Raw genomic sequence first — 9,491 nt, 5'->3', positions numbered from 1 at the left:
AGAGAGAGAGAGAGAGAGAGAGAGAGAGAGAGAGAGAGAGAGAGACTTGTCATGTTTCCTGATGAATAGGATTAAAGTCCAGTAGGCAGAAGAGGCTGAAACCTGATCCAGAGCTTGTGCCAGGATTTCAACCCTTGCAGGCTCAGTTGCTTAATGTATCTGCCAAAAGAACTGTTGACTTTTGTCAGGACATATCTGAAGAAAAGTCAATTGGTGAAGATCAATCAGAGAGGTCACCAGGGCAAGAGGATCCCTCACCCTACAAGGCTGTGGTGCCCTCTACAGTACTTCTGAAGAAAAATACAAGAAAGAGGAATATAGACTTCTCAGATGATACAGATGTGCTAGAAGGAAGTCCCTGTGCAGCTAAATGTAAAGACAAAGAGGATGTGTCTTCTCTGGAAGACCCAGCTACAACCGATGAGAGGCTGTTTGATTTTGCAGCATCTTGTGGTGCTGGGGACAAGTTTGATCTAGTTCATTCTATGTTTAATCCAAAGTTTGACATTGAAGACCTGTTAGCTCATCACAGTAATTTCTTGCAGTCCTACAGAGATAAGTTTGAAGTGATGGTGCAGGTAGGAAGGGTTGTTCTGCCTACTATGACTCTTGTGCATTGAAATGACTGTGGTGGAAAGGGACAGGGACTGAAGAAGTATAGGGAATTACCACCTTCTTGCCGACATTCAGCCTGCCCTTTGCATAAAAAGAATGCAAACTCATTCAGGAAGCCTTTGGCTTTATGATTTACCTGAACAGCCTGTTTGGATTCCTCATGCAGAATCCTGATGAGGTCTTAGAGGAGCAGGATGCAGCACCAGATGAAGAATGCGAGGAGACAACTCATATGCAAGAAGTCGAGGAGGTTGAAGACACAGTCGACCTTGAGGTTGAGGCAATTGAAGTACAAAGAAGTAAGATGCTCTCTGTGAAAACCACAGAATTCAAACTTCCATTGGATGTCAGTAACTTCACTGAGAAGCATGCTCAGATGATGTTGCCTGCTGTGCCTGACTTCAGGATTGGAGACAGGACCTATATCTTCTTACATGATGTGCAAAGTGTCTTTTATTTAAGGGAGGATTTCTCCCTGGCTATTATTTCCAGAGTCCAAGAGGAGAGGAGTGGATTTGTTTCAGAGGATAGTAGTGATGATGAGGCAATGGAAACATCCAGCAATCCAATGGAATGCCTTCGAAGATGCTTTGAGAAAGCTGAAAAATACAAGGAGACACTACCTGATGAAGCCACCTTCCAAGCAATAAGACAAAGCCTAAGACCATCAACAAGTAACAAAGAAGTGGAGGATTGGTTTAACCATTCAGGTCAGGGGTCAACTACATCTGTAGACCTGTGGCAAGAAAACCTCTTTCTGCAGGATGAGAGCTTCATGGTAACTCTCTCTCTCTCTCTCTCTCTCTCTCTCTCTCTTTGTGTCACTTCTGACATGGTATGTGCAGTCTTGGATTGCTGACAAGGATGACTTCCTTCGGCGCCGGACAAGAGAGTATCGAGGAAGGGATGCGGCCCTAGCACAGTACCTTTCAAAGCTTTGCGAGTCGCCGATAGTAGTTTTTCACAATTCCATGTCACAAGAGGGTTCAATAGCAACTTACACATTCAAGACACTATCACGCTTCTTGGGTGGACCGGTGCTGCCCAAAAGTGCAGATAAAGTCATTCTTGTGGACAAAGTGTTTGCTAGAGATTGTTTTGGTTACTGCCCAGGCTATACAGGTGGTCGGGCAGCGTATTACTACACCTACACAGCAATGGCACTAGCTCTTGGTAGACAAAACCCAGATGAACTTTTAGAGTATGGCAAACATCTCATGATTCGTTACAAGGGTGACGTGCCAAAAAACAAAATTGAACCTTCAAAATCTTGATACACTTCAAGTAGCAATTGTATAAGATCATGTATTACATAAATTTTGTACAATGTCATCCACTGAGAGTATCTTTCTCCACTTGTGATTCACATACACCATTGTCTCTCTCCACCTTCGTTGACTTTCACGAGCTCCGGAGTTGTTGTATGCCATTGATCTTTTAACTTTTTGTTGTTGTAAATGTCTGATGGCTTGTGCTGTTGCTGAATTTGCCAAGACTTCTTTTGCCTACATTCGATGAATGATTCTACGATAGAACCATTCAAATAGTTCTCTCAAACTGTTAGCCTTGGTTCGAGAGCCACCATGTCGTGTGTGCCTGAAATAAGCATTTCTCGCCATGTAATGAGACTTTTCCATCCCTTGGGTATTCCATATTGCCGGGTTCCCATACTTCTGTATAAAATATGGAAAATGATTGAAGATGATGTGCTGGATATCAAAACAGATTAGTTAGAATGTTTTACAGTCACATATTTGCACATAAGAGAGAAAGAAATACATGATAATACCATGTAGTGAGTAATCTGGGTGTCTGTCCATGCTGTCTTGAATGATTTTTTTAGAAGGTTGAGATTTTCCTTGAACTTGTTCATATCATCTTGTGACCAGTCATCTTTGTCGCACATCAAAAATAGGATGTCCATTGATCGCCAAACCTCAGCCTTCGCGTTACGAGTAGTTGGTTCGTGGTCTTTGACTGCAATATGTAGCTTTTTCCAGCTCTGATACTCTACCTTGCTAACATAAGATGTGTTATATATTTTTCCATGTTTTGTTAGCTTTGGATCTCTTGTACCTTGGGGCTTAGATAAAAACCTCCGTGCCTTCACCCCACCTATGGATGGTTTGCATGGGACATCCTTCTCAGCAGTTGATCTCTTTTCATCCCGCTGGATTTTCACATTGCCACCATGAAGCCCCATATCCGACAATACCATTTCTAAGCACTGCAGGGCTACTTGTCGTTCTGCGGAGTTCTTAATCTTCCAAGCAAACCCGATGTATAAGTAGACCAATTTCTCCACAATTCTACAAAGGGCATGCATTGTACAAATGTGGACATTCACAAGTGGTATTTTCAATACCGGTCAAAAAGCAGGATCCTCAATGTGACGTGTTGGAGCTTTTCTCCACCACTTTGGGTCCATGACCTTTGCAGGCTCCATGCAGAACAAACACGGTGACTTTGCCATTGCACCCATTCCACAATTATACATGCACTTTAATGTTTTGAGGTCACCTGCAAGATGCCACTGAACTTGAAAGTCTCCCCTTCCATCTAGACGTAGTACCTCTCCCTGGTTAGTCTGTCGATCAATCACCTCCGGAATATTAGTTCGATGGAGCACCCAATATAGAATCTCACGATCTTCTTTCTTTACCTGCAACACAAAATAAATGAGACTTAAGTAGATGTGAACATTTGAGCTTACCTGAGAATCTCGCTTACCTCAAACGCACCAAGCCACCATATGCTAGATTCTGATTGGACACTAAAATATAAAGGATCATCACTGGGACACTTTGAGAGGGCTCTATTCATTAAAGTAATAGTAACACGCTCTAGCTTTTTCTCTTTAACAAGCTCACACTCATCCAGTTTTAACACAAAATGTAATACCCCACGTGACTCTTCAAATGTGATGTTGTAAAACTCCACCATTCTCTTCTGTAATATCCGCAGGTCCATAAAAATATTGTTGAACTCATCATATGCCATGTTTGCTCCATGGCCACTGTAAGTTGCTTTAATATGAAAGGGCTGTCCAAGATAGTCTCCCTGTGCCTCGTTAAGCTGAAGCCTCTCTTTCCAAACACTTGAGGCTGATGGTAGAAGTTTGGATTTTATACCCTTCCTAACAAAGATGGATGAGACAGACTTTTGGATAGCCGAATATCCTCTTTTGCTTACACCAAGTGAATCAAGTGTGCCTTGTATCTCTTTTGCAGGCACTGAGTTCTCTGAAATAAAGCGGTCCACTACATTTCGTTGTAGGACCTTAAACTTCTTGTCATGTACTATATCTGCTGCCAGGCTTCTACTTATAAGTGGCTTCAATCTCTTTCCTATATTGGCTTGGGGTCAATGTTTTCCTTGTCAGGATAGATTGAATGTCTAGATGAAGACAATGCATAAGTAAATAACAAAAAATTTGCTTCACTAACACTATTTAGGCACATGAAAACAATGCATAACAAGAAAAAACAAAAAGATTACTTAACTAAGACAATGTAGCCAACCAAGAAGCATCACCTTAAGGCTCGGATTCTTTTCTTGAGACCTCCTGATGCAACCTGCAATGTTTCAAGATTGCGCAATTTCTTCTTTTGGATACGACCACCCAAGATGGTGTCCTTCATTTGACAACTTCGCACCTTTCCTTTCAGTTCTTGTACCTCTGTTTTATGTTGCAAAATGGTAACCTTATCTGTAGAATGTAAATGTGAAAGGCGAACAATCTCACATTGTTGAGCTTGGAGAATGCTCTTGTAAGTTTCAGCTTCTCTTGTAAGTGATTTACAATAACCCAGAAGGCCCTTTTCTCCATCACCAGCAAAGGTCAATAAGCTTGTAGGATTGACAAACGGTGGAGATGCATTAGTCATTGGATTCTTAGGGTAGAGAGAGCCTCTCGTCCAGATATCTATGTGTTTAGCTCCTTGAGCTCTGAGCGTGTCTATGGAAGCGGCAGGTATATGTGTGTTTGTTTTACTGCGCTTAATCAATGGTTGGTACTCATTGTCCAAATCAATGTGAAGGTGATATTTGGCTCGTTTCTGGGTAACATTTGTGCCATTTGAGGAGTGCGCCATTAGCCAAATGTGCAGGTTTAATGGAAAGTGAATAGCGGCTGCGCCTTCGTCCCTCCATGTTAGCCTCATTCCCTCCATATTGACGAGGTTCATTCAATGCAACTGAAAAGAGAATTATCCCTCAATCACTACGAATGAATGTTCAGAAGAGTAAGGAATCTACTTAAAGTACACTTTTTGAACTTTTACTATGAAAGACCCAGCTCTTTTATTTGCCATTTTTTCTAGAGAGAGAGTGCAAAAAATACATTTTCTTAGAAGGCCCTCCAAATGACCTCCGAAATTTCCTAATGAGCACACCACCCATAGTGTAATTATTGCACAAATTCAAACTTGTCTTCTCTTCCTCATCCTTAGGCACTTCTTCAGGATCTACTTCAACCTCAACATCAATATCCACTTCCTTGCTTGACCAAAGAAAGATTGATAAATTGATAAACTCCGAGTACCTTTAAACAAGGTCCTGTAGAACAATATCTTTTCTTCAAAAACAATGTATACAACATTGGAGATTAAGCCAAGCCATGAAATTGAAGGCAAACCCTTACTTTGTCCTCTTGCAGGTATTCACCAGCTTCCTCTTTCAAGTGAACCCCGATTTTAGTTTCCTGACCAAGAGTCTCATTTCTTGTATCTTCAAAAACAACAAAAGCCCCATATGCCTTTTATTCCTTGATATACCTACACATTGAGAATTTGGACATCGTAACTACTTTGCCAACAAAAGGGAAAGACTGAGAATCTCAAGGAAATACTTTACTATTTATCTTCATTGTGCTTGGTTATAACCTCCATGTAATCAACCACAAGATAGACTGAGTAAAATCCAACTCCAAACTGCCCAATCAAGTTCAAATCCCCACCTTTTTGTATCTATTCCAAAAAAGCTGATCCCAGAACAAGATGTACCTTGTAAGCTAAATTGAAATGTCCTCGACACTGGTGATGACTACAAACAACATCCTGTAGCCTCTCTATAATACAACAAAAACAAGCACACCTAAACTTCTTGATTTCGCTATGGTTCCAAGGTTCTTAATGAGATCCTCCTTCATCATATCAATACCATGATTCCTAATAGCTAAAATTTTATTGGCCTCATCCTGTTTAATGTGTAAAGAAACATCCATGCCATGGGATATATGAGCACATGGAGTTAAGGTAGCACAAACAATAGTCCACCACATTCCATCACACACTAGCAAAGAAGAGTCGTTCATGCCGCGAGGTAGTTCAGTTCTTATCAACAATAATAACCTCTATCTCAACTTTGTTGGGTGTGCGTTGTGAGTGTATGTTGTCTTCATCGTCTCTGGAAAAGATCTCACAATTTAATGCTTGCATTGGTAGGTGTCTGCTTGGGTTGCATTTAAGGAGGCGTGAGGCATGTATACAAGAGTACATTCAGGTTATGGACTCTAGAGAAAGGCAAAGGCGAAGAGGGTTGCCCTCACCATGGAAGCCTATCTAGCATGACCTTGTCTATAATTAACACGGGGTCATATTGGAGGGATCAATGGCCATGTAAATCATCGACGGGGCGTCCATGATCTAGGCCATCCAATTTCCGTGCAAAGGGGGGGAACATGTTTTTATACATGATGCCTCAAATGCATTACATTAACACACATTAGTTGTGATGGATAGGGTGAAACTTTGTGAAGGAGGAGGTTGGGGGTCCAACTTGTAGCCACAACACAAGGGAACCCTAAATTTTTGTTCAATGAAACTTGGTCAACGGTGGATTAAGCCTTCACCATTGATCCCTTCACTTTTGGCGTGCCACATATGGTCGAGGCTCATCCACCCTTGCAATCTTGGCACACTTCACGGTATCACCCTCCCCTTGTGATCTCAAAGGCACCCCATTCGTCCTCCCCTTGATTCAAAGAGTTCTATCCATGGCCCTCTCCCTTCTGTAGTATGCAAACATTTGCCACCACATGTGTGTGTGTGTGTGTGTGTGTGTTGGGGGGGGGGGGGGGGGGGAGAGAGAGAGAGAGAGAGAGAGAGAGAGAGAGAGAGAGAGAGAGAGAGAGATTCCTATATTATAATAGTCACCAAAAAGGATGTCATTCAATAATAAATGGCCACTAACGTAAGAAACCAATCACCTTTTTCCAGACACCAAACAAGCCCAAAAAACCCTCCCTTTTCCATTAGCAACAAGTGATAAAATAAGGAGGCTTGCAAATGAAAAGGGCACATCAATCTAAGAGAGCTTCCCCCCCAAAAAAATGAGCTTAATGTTTCTTTCTCAGCAAAGATATCCTTGGTGGACAATCAAACCAAGGACCAAGGTTTTTCTCTCACCAAAGCTATCCTTGATGGACAATCAAACCAAGGTTAACAAGATGATAAAGCAATACATTGGTTTGTGTTTGGATGAATCAACACATCAGTTGGTGTTTGAATGAATCAAGGCCAATGAGAAAAATCATATTTGCTTAATGATCTCTCTTGGAGTTTATGGACTTGTAGATCAAGTATCATGTTGCAAGAATCTATAATTCAATGTGCTTCTATGCTTCATTAGAAAACCAATTTTTTTGCAAAATAATGCCAATGAGTTTGATCTGTGTTTTGCAATTGCTGGCATGGATATACAATACTAATCAATTGCTATATTGGAAACCAAATAACAAATTATGCATCATATAAACATACCAGCACGCCATAGCAAGGGCAGGTGGGCCAAAGAATGTGATTGCAATGGTCACGGATAATGCATCCAATTACAAGGCTACAGGGAGGGCTATCCAAGTTAAGTACCTAGAGATTACTTGGGTACCATGTGCATCACATACTCTTAATTAATGACATTGGTAAAATGGCCATCATAAAACAAATGCTATTGGATGCAAATCATGTGGTGAAATTTATTAGAGAGAATCCATTTTTGTATGCTCTTTTTTGAACAAAATCACCCAATAAAACTCTACAGATATTTTGTACGGCAAGCTTTGCAACCACATACTATGTTCTTGCCACCTTGAAGGAAGTTAAGCCTGCATTGATTGAAATGGTAGCCAATAGACGATGGGATGCTTGGCTCATCAAGTATCCTAGCTACCAAGAGGCAGCTACAAGATGTGCACAGCTTGTGAACTCGCCAGTTTTTTGGCGCAATGTAGAGAAAATTGTCACTCGACAACTCTACTATTTCCACCTTGGATGTTGAGGTCCTTTTCATACTATTGTGTGTGACCAACAAAAACTTTGAAGACAAAATTGAATCCAACAAATTGAAATTGTTGTCCTACTTGTACACTATCTTTCACCTTTGTCTGAATGTCACCATTCGAATATCTTGCTGGGCAATCAAGAAACAATGATACAACACAAACATTATTCAAGAACAAAATCACCTTGCTCAACAAGGATGAAGCCATTTATCAAAAAATCTAGAAGATGCAAATGGATTGTGAATGTCCAAGCTTTTCCCTTACCGTATATTTATAGGCATTCGAGTTACTGAAACAAAGACTGGGAAGATCTATCTATCATACCATAAATTAGATGTGGAAATCAAAGACCAAAATGGTATCAATTCCTCCTCTAAACATATGAGTTAGTATACCCCCACCTATATATTAATCATTATTTCCCTCCTTCCTACTCTTTTAACCTCAATCTCCTAAATTCTATCTCAATCTGACACTCATTAATATCCTCTTTCTACTTCAACCATCCTTACTTTGTCTCACTCTATCTATCATTTTCCTCTATGTCTCACTATTTTCCAGCCTAACTCTATGTATCTAACACTCCTACTTGTCGATCTCTATATATTTCTCTTCACAATATACTCTATCATGTGGCCCTTTCTTTAAATTTTGGCCTATCTCTACACAATACAATCTATCATTTGGCCCTATCTTTATTAGTACACTAAGATCAAATTTTTTATTGATTACGTGCAATTTTCTATTGAGAAAATCTCATTATTCAATATTGAGAAAATCTCTTTATTTGGTGGTGAAGTGCATAGCGTGAGAGAGAAATTTGTCCATTCCAAAAACAGAAAATGATTGGTCACACCTCTAATTTGTGGAAATTCTCTAAACACCCTCGAATTTCAAAAATTCTCAAGATACCCCCCTCATAAATTCCCAAAATACCCTTCAAATTTTTCAAAATTCCCAAAATACCCCTGATTGTGAGATTATATATTTCTAAAAATAAAAAAAAGTTGTAGCTTTTCATAAGAGGACTGATTGTTTATCAATACAAGATGCTAAAAGTAGGATTTTAGTTGGTTATGTAGGTTTTGGAAATGAATTTCTTTATTGCTTCTAGGCATAATTGCCTTTTTTGCTAGGTGATTTGTGACAAATTACTTGCCAAGAACTCAAGAACGGATCTCAACTGTCAAATAAAAATTAAGATTAGAAAACCTTTAACTATTCAACAATGGTATGTTGGGAAATTTTGAAACTTGAGGAGAATGTTTGGAATTCCCACAAATTAGAGGGCTAATTTGGTAATTTTCCCTTCCAATAAATTTATGAGCAATCAAATCAAGGTTCTTTGTCTCTCATAGATGATGACCTTAAGGCTCTTTTACCCGACTCTCTTCCTTGCCTCTCTCCCTCTTTCTATCTATCGCTCTCTCCCTCAAGTCCATCATGAAGAGTGAGCGCTTCCTTGCCTCTCTCCTTGTATCTCTCTATCACTCTCTCCCTCAAGTCCATCATGACTGCTCACCCTTCATGATGGACTTGAGGAAGAGAGCGATAGAGAGAAAGAGGGAGAGAGGCAAGGAAGAGAGTTGGGTAAAAG

General features: G+C 40.2%; 1 pseudogene; it reads right to left on the bottom strand.

Moving 5' to 3' along the window:
* Nucleotides 1-5,839, bottom strand: part of LOC147450024 (endoplasmin homolog) — an 18,015-nt pseudogene extending 12,176 nt beyond the window's left edge.
* Between the last annotated feature and the right edge of the window lie 3,652 nt (nt 5,840-9,491).

Source organism: Adiantum capillus-veneris, chromosome 9, assembly GCF_014529385.1.
Source record: "Adiantum capillus-veneris isolate H3 chromosome 9, ASM1452938v2, whole genome shotgun sequence".
Lineage (NCBI taxonomy): Eukaryota > Viridiplantae > Streptophyta > Polypodiopsida > Polypodiales > Pteridaceae > Adiantum > Adiantum capillus-veneris.
The sequence above is the reverse complement of the archived record's forward strand: the minus strand, read 5'-3'. Positions and strand labels throughout refer to the sequence as shown.